At 47.5% G+C, this 14,907-nt stretch overlaps 1 protein-coding gene and 1 long non-coding RNA gene across 4 annotated transcripts in view; one reads left to right on the top strand and one right to left on the bottom strand.

Moving 5' to 3' along the window:
* The window catches only part of LOC128103943 (uncharacterized), a 38,404-nt gene extending 27,750 nt beyond the window's left edge, over positions 1-10,654 (bottom strand). Inside the window, exon 1 of the long non-coding RNA XR_008215802.1 lies at positions 10,002-10,654. This is a non-coding gene — a long non-coding RNA (uncharacterized LOC128103943). The remainder of the gene's footprint in view (positions 1-10,001) is intronic.
* A 58-nt stretch (positions 10,655-10,712) lies between these two features.
* Spin1 (spindlin 1) overlaps positions 10,713-14,907 on the top strand; it is a 54,066-nt gene continuing 49,871 nt past the window's right edge. The window contains exon 1 of one of the 3 annotated variants that reach the window (XM_052727866.1): positions 10,713-10,839. The gene's annotated coding sequence lies outside the window, so the exon portion shown is untranslated. Of the gene's footprint in view, positions 10,910-11,205; positions 11,357-14,907 lie in introns of those variants that run through there. The other 2 variants (XM_052727867.1, XM_052727868.1) reach the window with 2 other exon arrangements.

Here is a 14,907-nt window from a genome sequence, read left to right as displayed (position 1 = left end):
GACTTGGCTCTACCTTTCACAGGCCAACAGCCTCAGTTTCCCCACCTGCCTATGCCTATTCTTGAGAGTGAGATCTCTCTCTCCCTGGTCTTGGGACTTCTCTCCTCCCCCAGTTGCCAGGACTATGGGCCTGGAAGTTTCAAATGTAAGATTTTCTTTAAGTTCTAAACTTTAACTTCTGTCCCTAGTCTGTATCTGGCCCAATAGATTTCTACCTGGAACCATGACAGACACCATCCAGGAGACAGCTGCAGGCTACAAACTGCTCCAAATTGCTGTGAACTCTGGACTTGCTGAAAGCTGATGTGGACCAGTCCAGCTGATATGAATGCTTCCTGTCTCTTCAGCTGGGTCAGCTAACCAGATGCTTCTGATGAATGCCTCATTGCCTGAATCCCCTCCTGACCTTTGACTAGCATTCCAACCTTCCCAGTCCTGACAATGATGTCCTAATTTCAGCAGGAAGTAGTTACAGAAGAGAGAACATTGACCTGTATCTTCAATAAAAAGTTAGACTGTTAGGTCCAAAGCAAACTCCCTGGCAAAGGGGACAAAATGACTACCTATAGTGCCTATTGGCATACCAGGACTCATGCTGGCTTCTAGGCTCATAATCCGAAAGGTACCTATTAAAACCAAATAGACCCAGATCTATCAACAGGTAGATTCATTAGCTCAAGTAGTTCTATAATATGATAGAGAACTCAGCCTGCTCTTTGCAGAACAAGGAAGTTATTGTGTGGTTTTAAGAAAAAAAAAATGCCATTTCTATGCAAACCACCTGGAAATCATTAGAGACAATCTGGTTGTACTCCAAAAAATCAGTGCAAAAATGGGGACTCGAGATGAAATAAATGACTGGTCCCCACTCTCATTTTCAGGATCCTCCTGGATAATAACTCTGACATCAGCCATCACAGAGACTTTGACCTTTCTGTTTCTGCTAATTACTGGTGGTCTTTGCATCATTAATGCCTTAACTGGATACATAAATTCCTGTCTTTGTGCATTAAGATCCTGATTATTAGATCCCACTATCAACAGGGTCCTATCACGGAGTCAAGGATTTGATTCAGGATACAACTCAAGAAGGGGTGGTTTGAGGCCTAAAGTTGTGTTTTAGGTTTAAATTACTGTGCTTAAGAGATCTATAAAACAAAAATACCCCTAACCTGTAAGCCCCACTTGCCCAAGGACAGGTAACTTCCTGGAATGCTGGGGGCTGTTGTTCACGTAAGATAACAAGTCACATGTTTTCTCTTCTGTAAACAAGCTTGGTTGCCCCAACTGCACAGGATGTGCTTGAGCACACATAGGCAGAAAGCATGTCAGGATGTATGCTTGCCCCTTATTGGACAAAGGAGGGAAGTACACAGCCTTGTGGGCCATGTCTTTATAAGCTCCTGTCTAATGCAATTTGGTACCATACTCTGGGAATCCTGGGTAGGGAGCTAGCCAGTATCCAGGGGACCTGGCTAGTATTTAATAAAGCTTGCTTCAAGTTTGGCTTAAAAATTGTGGTAGTGGTCTTACTCTCACCCAGTGGGGTTAACAAATCTTCTCTGGTGAGAACCCTTCAGAAGCTTGAGGGCTTGACCTTTGTCTACTGTGACGTCCTTGAGCGATGTCAGGATGGGAAGATGGCACTGATGGTGGTCCAACGGTTCCTCAAGAACTTCAGCCAGTTGCTCGTGCTGACAGGCCAGCTTTGTGCTGTAAGGGTTCACAGCTTTGGGTTGGTTAACTAACTCACATACCATTGCCACCTTCAGCATGTCAGGGCCTGTCTTGGGCTCCCTTTGTGGACTTCTTAGCAGTTCTGAAATCTAGGCTACCTTCAGATGTTACTGAGCTTGAAGGAAAGTTGTTCACAGCTAAGCCTGATTTAGGATTTCTTATATTCCTTTGTGTATGTGTGTGGGGGGGTGAGTGAGTGTGGGGGTGTGGTATCAAAGGTCAACCTTGGGTGTCATTCCTCTGGAGAGCCATCCACCTTATTGTTGGAGATATAGTGTCTCACTGGGACCTGGGGCTTGCCAATTAGTCTAGGCTGGCTGGCCAGGAAACTCCAGGGATCCTCCTGTCTCCACCCCTCAAGCCCTAGAACTGCAGGCCTGTGTCACCATGCCCAGTTTTTTTTTTTTTTAAATATGGATTCTAGGAATTGAACTTGGGTCATCATACTTGTAGTACACACATTTTATCATCTGAGCTAGCCCCTCAGTCCCTTTTTCTTTATCTCAATCGATATGATGGGGAGAGTGAGAGAGACAAAGTAAGCCAAGAGGACATAGTTGAAATAACAGTAAGAAGAGATTGAGCAGCTGGGGGGAAAGGAAGGCCTTGAGCTGCATAAGTTTAGGGTAGGGGAGGAGGACTTTGAATTGTGTAACAGGTACTTGTGACACTGAGGGAGCCTGGAGATCAGCAGGTGCTTTGGTGTGCTAATAAGCACCACAGATAGCCAAGTGTCCCTTCTGTGTTTTGGAATTTGGGGAAATTTCCTTTGGACCTGACATATATGCACACACACATACATAAAACAATAGGCACTGAGAACAGAGACACAAAAGGTGTTCTGCACAGTGTGGAGAATGATCTACAATAGTCACACTTTCTTTTTTGAATGAGTTTGTTAGGTATATAACAAGCAGAAGCAAGAGAGTAAATAACAGGAGCTAGTGAGATAGACAGGTAGACAGACAAATGGGGTGTTAAAAACATCCAACAGAAATCAACAGAGGAAGTCTCATTGAGACTGCCAGCTGGATTTCACAATAAAGAATCCCCAGGCAGAGAGGAGTCCCCTCAGGGAAACTGCCAAGTAAAAGAACAAACAGCACTAGACAGAGATAATATCAAACTGTGTGCTCCAAACTCACAGCAGAAGCTGACTGGGAAGCTGAGGCAGTCAGCTGGAGTTTCTGATCGGAACTTTCCCCTCCATGGCTGGGCTTCCCAGCTGTGAACTTCTGGCTTTTTTTTTTTTTTTTTTTTTAAATCTCCACTACAGGCACTTTTGTACCACGGGACAAACAATAGTAACCTCTGTTGGATGGTTCACTTTTTTCTGTTCTCAAGGACATGTTTTCAGTCTTGGGCTGTTTTCTTCTTCTTTCTGGGGTTGGCCAGCCCATCCCTAGACAGGTGGCCTTGGAGGACACTTTTAGTCAAACATGTTTAAAAGTCTGGAATGGAGCCGGGCGGTGGTGGCGCACGCCTTTAATCCCAGCACTCGGGAGGCAGAGCCAGGCGGATCTCTGTGAGTTCGAGGCCAGCCTGGGCTACCAAGTGAGTTCCAGGAGAGGCGCAAAGCTACACAGAGAAACCCTGTCTCGAAAAACCAAAAAAAAAAAAAAAGTCTGAAATGGTAAGCTTCCCAGTGAGCACAAGTAGCACATGACAATGACCATTCCCACCAGCTTGTTCATGGGTGCTGAGGATCCGAACTCTGGTCCTCACACTTGTGCAGCAAGTGCTTTGGCCACCAAACCATCTCACTAACAGTCTGAACTTTGATATTTGATGTCACTCCTTAAAAGTGAATAAGTCTAACCCACCCCCCAATGTCCGCTATTTCCATAGGCTCTGTGCCCTAACAGACGCATATGACTGAGTATTCCCAGGACAATTCCCACAGTCATCTATGACAAATAGGGGTTGATTCCCAAGTGCTGTCTACGGAATAGACTGGCAATAAAATCGGATCTCATCCCTGCCCTTTGGCCTTTATAATGGGGGTGAAGGCCCAGAAAATAGAAAAGCAAACGAACCAACATGGCCTAACAGACAGGATCAGTGCCATCCAATACAGGTGAGAGAAGTGGGGAGGATGGTACACTCATGCGTGGTCAGGGGAGCTTCTCTGAGGATAACACTTAAAAGCATTTATTTGTGTGCTGTGCAGAAAGTAACCTGATGGGTGGTGGCCGAGTACCAGGGGACCTAAGAAGGAAGCCAGCTAGGTGGTTGGAAGGGCTGACCGTGCTATTGCTGTGCATATCTTAGAGTTCTCCACTGAGTAAACATTCCTCACCACCATGTGATGTTCCCTGAACACAGCATAAACATGCTTGAACATGCACACTTAGTGTCCCCTCCTGGGGGATGATGCCTCCAATTCTCTTGTGGTTCACTTGATATATGTTTGGTCAGGATGTGGAAGGGCTGTGGCTCTCTATTCTGCAGTGATGTTGGGAGGTGTCTTAGAGTTTCTATTGCTGTGAAGAGTCACCATGACAACAGCAACTCTTATAAAGGAAAACATTTAGTTGGGGCTGGCCTAACTAATAATGGAAGTTTAGTCCATTATTGTCATGGCAGGAAGCATGGTGGCATGCAGGCAGCTATGGTGCTGGAGAAGGAGCTGAGAGTTCTACATCTTGATCTACAGGCAGCAGGAAGAGAACTGAGTCACTAGGCCTGGCTTGAGCTTCTGAGACCTCAAAGCCCACCCCTAGTGACACACTTCTTTCAACAAGGGCACACCTACTCCAACAAGGTCCCATCTCCTAAGAGTGCCACTCCCTAGTGACCAAGCATTCAAACACACGAGTCTATGGGGCCATTCCTATTCAAACCATCACAGGAGGGAAGCCTGAAGCTGTTGGGAACTGTACCTTGTATCTGCAGAAACTCTAGTTGCCAGATATTAAACTATGATAGAAAATGACTGTGTTGGGCTGGGGATAGAGCTCAGGGTGTGGACTGCATGAATGAAACCCTGGGTTCACTCCAGCACTGCATATACCAGGTGTGGTGGAATCTGTAATCCGACTCCCTCCATAGCCCAGACCATGCTGGCAAGCACACTGGGGCAGAAAGCTCACTCGGTTTTTATTCTAATGCTGGTGAAGGCTGCGTCTTTTTCCTACAGGCTGGGGTCTCACAGTCTTTAATGACTGGCTAGCTTTAAAAGAATCAGCATAAAGGATATGAAGGAAATGGGGAGACCATTAAATTCCAGGAATACAGCAGGCCTAAACAAGTTTTACAAGATGGGAGAGATTTATGGATATTGGCCCTCATGACATTCTCTAGGTTCTCAGGAAGCAGGGGAAGGAGGCTCCATTTCCTTCCCACGTCCTTTTCTATGGTCCCTTATTTTCTATCTTGCCTCTGCTCTGTGGGATAGGCCTGAGGATCAATTTTAAAATTTAAGGAATCCATCTACAGGTCCTAAGTGGTCTTCAGTAGTCTTCAATGAACCCTTCAGTTACCCAGTTTTTGCCCCCTTTAATTGGAAATGTGGCTCAAGATCAACTGAGCAGCAAAGAGACTTTCTCCTTGTGGTGATGTATTGTGTCCCCCAGTACACTCTATCTCCCAATAAAATAAAACTTGCCTGGAGATCAGCCACTATATAGAAGTCAGGCAATGGTAGCACATGCCTTTAATCCTATCAGGGATCTGTCTGGATCTCTGTGAGTTCAGGGCCACATTGGGAACAGAGCCAGCCATGGTGGCACATGCCTTAAATTCCAACACTAGTTAACCATGGAGGTCTGTAGGTCTGGACAGACAGACAGGAAGTGAAAGAGCTGGGCAGGAAGAGGAAGTGATGTAGCTGGACAGAGAGAGCAAATCAGATGGCAGAATAGCAAGGCATATAGGTGTGGGTAGACAGGAAGTAGCTCACCTTTTGGAAGTTGCAGAGTAGGTGAGATAAGGTTAGCTGTGGCTTTTCCCATTTCCCTGATCTCTCACATTTTCACCCCTATATCTGGCTCCATGTTTTTTATTTAATAAGACCGTTTAAAAATGTGTCTACATCTCTCAAATCAACTTTTCAACCCTTGGGACGATAGGCTAGTAAAGGGAAGAATATCTATCTTTCCTGGAAATTTTCAGAACCTGTTCTTTCTCTCCTTATAGTTCCTTCCTTGTTGTCATGGCAATTGTTGACTAATGTGACTTTGGAGGTATGTTGTCTGCATGCAGATGGGGTTATAATGAAGTTAGAGGTTGTATGATATCACCCTGGCAGCCATCTTAGACTGAAACTAGTTTCAGCCAGCCTACTTGAAGAGGGACTTCAGGTTCACAGTGTATTCTGTTCTCAAGGATATACAAAGTCAGGGCTGGTTAGTGTTACTGTCAACTGACAAGACTCTGGAGTCTTGGGGGACGGAACGCTGAGCATGTCCCTGGAGGCATTAAGTTAACTGAGGTGGGAAGATCTGCCCTCTGTGGGTGGTACCATTTCTTGGTTGGATCACTGCTCTGTTCCTGACTGTGACCAGCAGCTTCAGGCTCCCTCCACTCAGACTTCCCCATTGTGATGGAACGTACCTCAAACTGTGAACCAAAATAACTCCTTATTCCCTTAAACTCTTTTGTTGGAATATTTTATCACAGCAACAGAAAAGTAAGTAAGCAGCTGGGGGGAAATCCAGGGTTAACACCTTCTCTCAGCAAAGCTTTGATCTGGACAGTGTAGACACCACAGAGGACAGAAACAAGGGTGCTTTACAGGAAAAGACCTGGGAGACTGAGGTAACAGTCTGTTAATCTTACCAGGCAAGAATAAGACCACTACCACAGTTTTGAGCCAAATTTAAAACAAGCTTTATTAAATACTGGCCATGACAATAAATACTGGCCATGTCCATACCCAGGATTCCCAGAGAATGGCACTAAATTACATTAGTCAGAGGCTTATAAAGGCAAATCTCTAAGGCTACATACTTCCTACCTTTGTCCAATCAGTGGCAAGCATACATCCTGACATACTTTCTGCCTATGTGTGCTCAAGCACATCCTGTGCAGTTGGGGCAACCAAGCTTCTTTACAGAAGCAAAAACAGGTGGCTTGTTACCTTACATGAACAGCCCCCAGCATTCCAGGAAGTTATTGTCCTTGGGCAAGTGGGGTTTACAGGTTAGAGGCATTTCTGTTTTATAGATCTGTTAAGCACAGTAGTTTAAACCTAACACATAACTTTAGCCATCACAAGGCCTTGGGCACACACACATCCTAACCTCCTTCAGCCTCCTATGATACCAAGTGTGACAAGAACCTGGAGAAGATCCTGTTGGCGCTGGCTATGCTCAGTTATGTCTGATCCCAGTTTCTTCCACTGCGGCCTTCTGACCTGTTTGATCACCTGGACAGGCTATGGTGGCTTGAGACCCAATGACTTCCACAGACCCCATGGTGCCCTTGTAATGAGTATTACAGAAACTCTGAATTGCTAAAGGTAAAATCTTTAGGGAAGCAGCTCAGTTGACAGAGAGGTTCCCTAGCATTCATGAAGTTCTAGGAGCCATGCCCAATAGTGAATAAACTTGGTGTGGTATAGTATACCTGTAATCCCAACACTGTGAGGGTAGAGAGAAGCATTTGCAATAGAAGTTCAAGATCCTCCTTGGTTACATGAGTTGAGGCACAGCCTTAGACTATGAGATTCTATGTCAGAAAAGGCAACCAAGCAAGCAGCCTATGAGCAAGACAGAGGTTCTAGAACCAAGCACCATTCTGAACCAATGTTGGTTCAGCATGTCTGGCCCTACCATATATCCAGGTTATGCTTGTGGCTAGAGAAAAGGCAATGCCATACAGAGAATACCTTAGAGTCCACTTTTGCCTTATAGAGCTTGGTGTGCTCAGTTAGTAGTCTGCAATCAGTGGAAGCTCAGCTGGGGAATGACTGAGATTCGCTTGTAAACAGGAGCATACTCAGGTTAGGTTACACCTTGTTCACACATCAAGCTAGGGTGCAAGCTAGGCTGCTTTAGGCCAAACTTATTTATTCTTGGCATAAAGGTGGGTATAGGCCATGCCTAGTTTAACAAGAGTGTATTGGTTGTGGCTCTAAGAATTCTGTCCCGAGTACCTGTGCAGGCCCAACAGAACTGTCTCTGTACCTGTGAGACCACTGTCCTATCAAGATCCTCTAGTGAGAGGGGTATAGTCGCTGGTGCCGGTCATAGAGCTAGCAGGGATATGACTGTAGGTCATCATTTAACCATGAGAATCCTTGTCAGCAGGCCAAACAGCCCAGAACGGCTGCCAGCAGCCCAAGGAGTTCACTCATCCCCAAACAGCCCTGAGGAATGTACAGCAGAATCCTTGACTTCACTGGTGAGAAGAAACTTAAGAAGAGCCAGTAGGAAGCAAAGCTAGAATTTATTAGATTTTTAATTTTATTTGATATGGGTCAGTGTGAGTGGCAGTGATGAGTGGTGGTCAGATGACAACCCTCAGAAGCTGTTCTTCGCTTTTCAACATGTGGGTTCCAGATCAAAGTCAGGTTTCCTCTACCTCCTGAGTGCTACCACCACCCAGCAAAAGTCCATTCTGAGTTGGATGCGGTGGTACATTCTTGTTATCCCAGCTCTTAAGAGGTGGAAGCATGTGGCTGAGGAAGGAGTTTAAGATGGTCTTTGGCAACATAAAAAAGTTCAGGCCAGCCTGAGAGCTATATGAGACCTTGTTTCAAAAACAAACAAACAAACAAACAAACAAACAAAAAACCCCCAAACCAAAACCAACAAACCAACCTTGCCCCTAGATCCAGTTTAGGCATTCACAGCTCTAGGGTGCGGCTTACATATTTTTGACAGTTTGCTGAAGACCATCAATAGAGGCAAATTTAAACCAAGGATTGGGAAGACGGGAGAAGGTAAGGCTTGGAGGATTTGGTTGGTCAGCATTGAGGAAAGTGTCTGCTAGTGGCACCTCAGGTGGGTAGAAACCAGGAATGATGCCACCCTACAGAGCACAGGGCAATCATCCTTAAAATCCAGCCACCCAGTCAGGCATTGGGGAGGCTTACACAGGAGTATCTTAAGTTAAAGGCCTGCCTGGGCTTACCTAACACATCTAGGTCAGCTAGACAGTGAGACCCTGCTTCAAGCAGAACAACCCAGAACTCTAGTCCTCCCAACTACCAGGTCCCAAATATCAATACTGCTAGGCAGATGTGATGTCAATTCTTGGTCAACTTGACATCTGGAACTAACAAAAACCCCCAAAAACGGCTGGGCACACCCATGAGGGATTCTTGCTTAATTAAATCATTTGATCGGAACCTTTGAGGTGAGAAGATTCAACTTGAATCTGGATCTTTTGAGGCAGGAAGAGAAACCTTTAATCTGGGGCACACCTGCTGGCAGCCTATTTAAAGGAGGAAGGAAGCTTGCCGTCTTTGCCTGCTTGTTCTTGCTCTCACTAGCAAGCCCACTGCCTCACTGACATTAGATCCTACTTCTTTCGGATTCCAGAGTATACTGAAGACCAGCTGAGGCACTTAGCCTTGTGGACTAAACAACTACTGGACTGTTGGACTAGCTGGACCACAGCCTGAAAACTATTCTAATAAACCCCACATACATATGTTCTGTTCTTCTAGAGAACCCTAATACAGCAGAGAAACCCAGGCGTTTCACCAACGAAACGGAAGTGTTCCATACTACCACTCCAGCCTCCTTCCCATCACACTCTTCCTTGTTCCTGTCAGCCTCCACTACCAAATATTAAACACAACCAAAGCTAATCATCTCTCAATGCTCACGAGGCTGGCTGTGTCTCTACTGAAATTAGCCCTCTTGTCGGTCAGTTGACAATGTTGCTTCTGCCAAGAGTGTCATCCGAGACAAGCACTTTAATTTGAGCAGGCACACATCAATCTTATTTTGAAGAAGAAGAAAAAAAAAGGTGTGCAAAGAGCACTGCGAACTAACAAGCGTGTTGAAGGTTTGGAGTGTGCAAAGGGCTTTCCAATAATGTCTCGTAATTCGACCTGACAACACTCTGGCAGGAGGCTTATTACAATGAGGCAGTGCCGTAGCACTCGAGGAACCAGGTCGGTGACCGCCTGGCTCCAGACACTGGGCTAGGGGAGGTTAAGAGACAGGAGCGCGCCAGGCTGGATGAGATCCAGACGAACCTCCAGGTTCCACACTCGACTCCCGCCCCCTCCCCCAAACCAAACCATTCTGGATGTTTCCTCTCTCCCTCTTTCGCACACAGCCAAGCAGATCCTCAAAAGGCGTCTTAACTGGAACCGAAGTCGCACGGATTCACGTGCGATCGTGCGAAGTCTCGGCTTGCAGCCTTGCGAGGAGCTCGGGGTGACTTCTAGGGCAGTGGCTGCAGAGAGGCCAGGCCAGGTGTTTGCAGCAGGTGCTCTCAGCCGTGTTTGCAGGAGGCCCTGGGCTTTGCAGCAGAGCCAAGCTTCCCGGCCTCTGCGCAGTGCGGCGTGCAGCAAGGCGGTGTATCTTCGAGGGAGCTTGGGGAGCCCATTCATATTTTTAAAGGGCTAGCGTCCTGCAGCCCTAAGCTGCTGCTCTGCAGGGTCGAGAGCGCACCTGCGCCGCGCACGGTCACGTGACCCAGCCCCACGCTTCTCCGCAGCTAGCCAGGCCCCGAGACAGCGGATGTAACGTCCCAGGACAAAGAGGATAGTTCCTGAAACCCGTCCTCCTGTGCAAGTGCAAATGCTGGCGCCCGGGCGCCCGCGGCTCACCGTTCGCCCTCCTGACCCTGCTTCGTTCCTAAGGGAGACCAGGTCTGCGCGCGGCCCGCGGTTCCCCAGCGCGCACCTGGCGGCCACGGGTGCGCGCCCCACCCTCCAGGTGAGCAGCGCCAGGCCCCGCCCTCGCCGCAAGGCTCCGCCTCCTACCCGCGCCTGCGCAGTACGTCCGGCGGCGCCGGGCGCCGGGGCGGCGCGGCCGTCGCAGTTCGGCGGGCGCAGTGCGCGTGCGCCGTGGCGGCCGGGGGGCGGGCGGCGGCCGCGGCGAGGAGCGGGGGTGGGGAGGCGCCGTCTGGCTCGGGCTGGGCCGGCGGGGAGCACGAGCGAGCCACGGCTGCCCCGTGGGCGGCCTCGGCGGCCGGCAGGTGAGACGCGCGTGGGGCCGGACGCAGGACTGAGGGAAGAGCGGGTGGGCCTCACGGCGCGCGGACCCAGGTGAGCGCAGCCCTCGGGCCCCGGGCGCATTGTCCGCGGGCGGCGCCCCTCAGCGCCCCCTGCCGGCCGGGCTCGGTGGGGCCGGGGCGCGGCGGGCTGGGGCCGGGGCGTGCGGCAGTTCCTTTGTTCGTCGCCCCCGCCCGGTCCCCGTCGCCCCCGCCAACATGGCGCTCGCGGGGTCCCTGCCCCAGCCCCGCGGCCGCTTCCCGCGCGCTTTGTTCCGCGCCGGGCGGGGGGCGGGGGCGGCGGCATTGCGTAACCGGGCGGGGGAGGGGCGTGGCGGGACCCCCGCGGCGGGTCACCCTGGTGACGCCCTGCCTGCGGGGGCTCGGGGCGCGGGCCTGCGTGACCTTGGGTTTGCCTCCCGGAATGCGCCGGGATGGAAGTGCGGTGTGGGTACTGCGCAGCGCTGGAGGTCGCGGTCCCTGGTGGCTTCCTGCACGGATGGTGCGTTCTGGGCCTTTCCGGGAGGAGGGGGTGTCGGGTTGAGAAATGGCTTCAGTCATCCACGTCGTTGCATGCGCATCACAAAGTTTGTTTACGCAATTGTTTTTATATCGATTTGGTTTTTATAATCTGTGAATTGGGTTTCGGGTTTTGTAAGGGTATTTCTGTTTGAAGTCTTACTCCTGGCTTAAAGGTTTATTTATCGTGTGCATCCAAAAGCCATACAAGGTACGTTTAAGAGTAAAGGATTTCAGTGTGACTAGTGTGGAAGATGGGCTCCGTACCGAAATCCGAATACCTCAGTAACTTTCCTTGGAATTTTCTGGAAGAAACTGCAGCCTGAAAGGATTGATGGAGAGTAATTGCCTTCTGCATAGCTTTTGTTAGGCAGTGAAAATGAAACCCGATCTTAGACGTTTTTACCTACACATCCTGAGCACACTTTCGAGGTGGTGAAATTTTGGAAAGAGAGAGGAGGCTCATCTTTAGCCTTCCTTTTCACCCCTTCAGCATTAGTTAATGGAAAAATAGGGGAAAAATTGGTGACTGATTTACAGGATGTTCATTATCAGGTAATTGTGTATTAACATTGCCTGATACGTTTATAAAAATGTGTAGTGTTCCTTACAATAATTAAAGTGGAATTAGCTTAAAATTCTACTAAAATGCATATGAAATGGATCAGGCAAAAGGGCTTTCAGTCTAAATTAATTTGTATGAAGTCTCTTGTACTCTAGATTGGACTTGAACTCAGTATCCTGTCTCAGCCTGGAGTACAAGCTCACTATCATGAAGGGCCATCTTTTTCTACTTAGAATTTTTGAAATATATGTTTATGAGTGCTTTGTCTGCATGTTTGTCTGTGTACTGCATGTATGCCTGGTGCCCAAGGAGTCCAGGAGAGGGCTCTGATCCCCTGAGACTGGAGTTAAGACAGTTGTGAGTGCCATGTGGGTGCTGGGAATCAAACCTGGGTACTTAGGAAGAGCAGCCAGTGAGTGCTCTTAACCGCTGAGCCCTGCTTAAGATTTTTTTTTTTTAAATAGGTGTCACTGATTTCTGATTTCTGGAACTTGTCTAGTTAATTTCACTTTTAGTGTTCAAGGGAAATGGACTCTAAACTTTCTGGGATAGCCAAGAGAATAGTGTGAGGTTGCTGTCCTGCATTCCACATCTAGTCTTTATACTTGGTCACCCCTAGATTACTTACAATACTATCACCCGGCCTAGCAACCACAGGAGTGTAACCCCAAGGGCTGGTAGCAGGGGTTGGAAATTCAAGGCCATCTTGGGTAATTTAATTAAGATCCTGTTTCAAGAAGTCAGAAGGAGGCTGGAGGTAGAGATCAGTGGTAGAGCAATTCCTCTGCACATGCTGGACTCCAGGTTCAGCCTCCGTTAAAACAAAGTGACTACCATGTAACTCTCCGCAAATAGTGCAGATTGTTTAGATTGCTTAGGGAATGAAGGCGTTTCTTTCCTGTTGTTGACCTGCCCCCCTCTCTGCATGTCCCCTCCCTGCATGCCTCCAGTCGGTGGATAGAGAGGAGGCTGACTGTTTAGATAGTGCCTTTAATTACCAGCTCCAAGCAAGAGGACAATACAGAATGTCAGTAACACTTGGGGAAATCTGTGTGCTTGAGGTGCCTGCCGCTCTCTGTCCTGCAGGATGAGATGCCCTGCCTGTCCTTTTCTCCTTGGGGTCACAATTTATATTTTAATTTTGGAAACTCTGAAAAGTACTGCTATAGTGGGCTTGGGACTTCCTTTTATGGGACACAAAAGGGCTGAAAAACAAAAGAAGAAGGGGATTGGTGGATTTAAAGTTACTTCCCTTGCAAAGTGGAAAACTGGTTAAGTCAATAGAGAAACAGCCAGTCCCACATCAGATCACTTCAGGACAGGGTTTACCAAGCATTAAAACTTAGGATACTTCATTGTCATGTGGATTGCAAAGGCCTGCTGGGGAAATTGGGTTGTTTTTTTCTGATTTTTCTGAAGGTCAGATAACAACTTAGTTTCAGTTTGGCTAACTTCAGTAGGAGTGACTCCATTTTGATTTGTAATCTGCTCTGCTGAAGCCTAATGCAAGATTGAGCTTCAAGACCATGGCATCTGTTTTTTTTTGTTTTTTGTTTTTTGTTTTTTTTTTTTTTGGACTGTCTTTATGCTGTATCTTAGGTAGTAGTGCCTCCCATTACTTGGGAATGGTGGTGTTAGGATTGATGTGATTTGTGTGTACCTCTTTGTTTTGGGGGTGGTCCAGAATTTCACCCTTACCATTTGATAAGAGTTAGTCTCTAGGGAAGAACTTTTTTTTTTTTTTATAGACTTTGACCTTTGGGGTGACTAAAACATTTACACCTGAACTAACTGCGTCATTAATTATTTGCAGCATTTTTTTCTAGTATGTTAGAAATACATGAAGGGAGCCAGGCATGGCACACACTTGTAATCTCAGCACTAAGAGATGGAAGAGGCAGGAGGATTAAATTTTCAGGCGACACAGACCTATTGTGGCGTATGTAGAGATTGGAAGTATGTCTTTATGCCCATTAGGAGACTCAGTTTGCTGAGGAACATTTAAATATAAATATTTTCAGCTAAATGTGTATTCTTTCCCTCTTTCTAAATGAGAAGCTGCAAGATGCTGTTTTTATCTAGCTGTTTTGTTCAGTTTGGAAGCCTGGTGTTGTGAAAAGCATTGTTCTGGAGTGTGGTGGCTGGAAGCCAGGACCTTTCCCTCTGGGTTGAACCCACCTCTGTAGTACTGGTCAAACACCTGGAGTGGAGACTTTAAAGCCTTCCGTTCTTGAGCTGCAGACTGGGAGGAAGCCTGTTGCAGTGTCGTTCCAGAAACACAGCTGGACAAGTCAGCGTTGGTCTTCCCCTTCCTTCCCAGCTTTGCCACAGTCACTAGTGCCTTGTCTTTATGATGAAGTAAACAGCTTGCTTCAAAGTATCTTAATATTGAGTCTAGTTTAAGTTAAGTCCTTATTGGGTGCCTAACTTAGAATAGTCCTAAGTCAAAGCTGGAGAGGTGGCTCAGCTGTTAGGAGTACTTGCTGCTCTTGCAGAGGACTCCTGTCTGGTATCCAGCACCCATGTGGCCCCTCAAAAATGTTTGTAGTTCCAGTTCCAGGGACTCCACTGCCCTCTTCTGGCCTCCATGGGCACTGTAGTACTGGTCAAACACCTGTAAGTATGTAAGTATGTAAGAGGTAAAACATGTAAGTATGTAGAGGTAAAACATCCATGAATATAAGATAGAAATCAATATAGTATTATTGTCTTTTTCATGAGTCTTGTAGGACTTAAGTACACGGTAAGAGGTGTGTCTTTACAATCTAATAGTTTTTAAAAATAATTTATTTTTATGTACGTTGGTGTTTTGATTACATGTTTGTCTGTGTGAGAGTGTCAGATCCCCTGGATTTGAGTTACAGAGTTGTGAGCTGCCATGTGGGTGCTGGGAATTGAACCCGGGTCCTTTGGAAGAGCAGCCCATGCTCTTAACCTCTGAGCCATCTCTCCAGCCCCCACTCTAATAG

This window comes from Peromyscus californicus, unplaced genomic scaffold, assembly GCF_007827085.1.
Source record: "Peromyscus californicus insignis strain IS unplaced genomic scaffold, ASM782708v3 Scaffold_8__1_contigs__length_139910024, whole genome shotgun sequence".
Taxonomy (NCBI): domain Eukaryota; kingdom Metazoa; phylum Chordata; class Mammalia; order Rodentia; family Cricetidae; genus Peromyscus; species Peromyscus californicus.
This window is presented reverse-complemented; position numbering and strand designations above follow the sequence as displayed.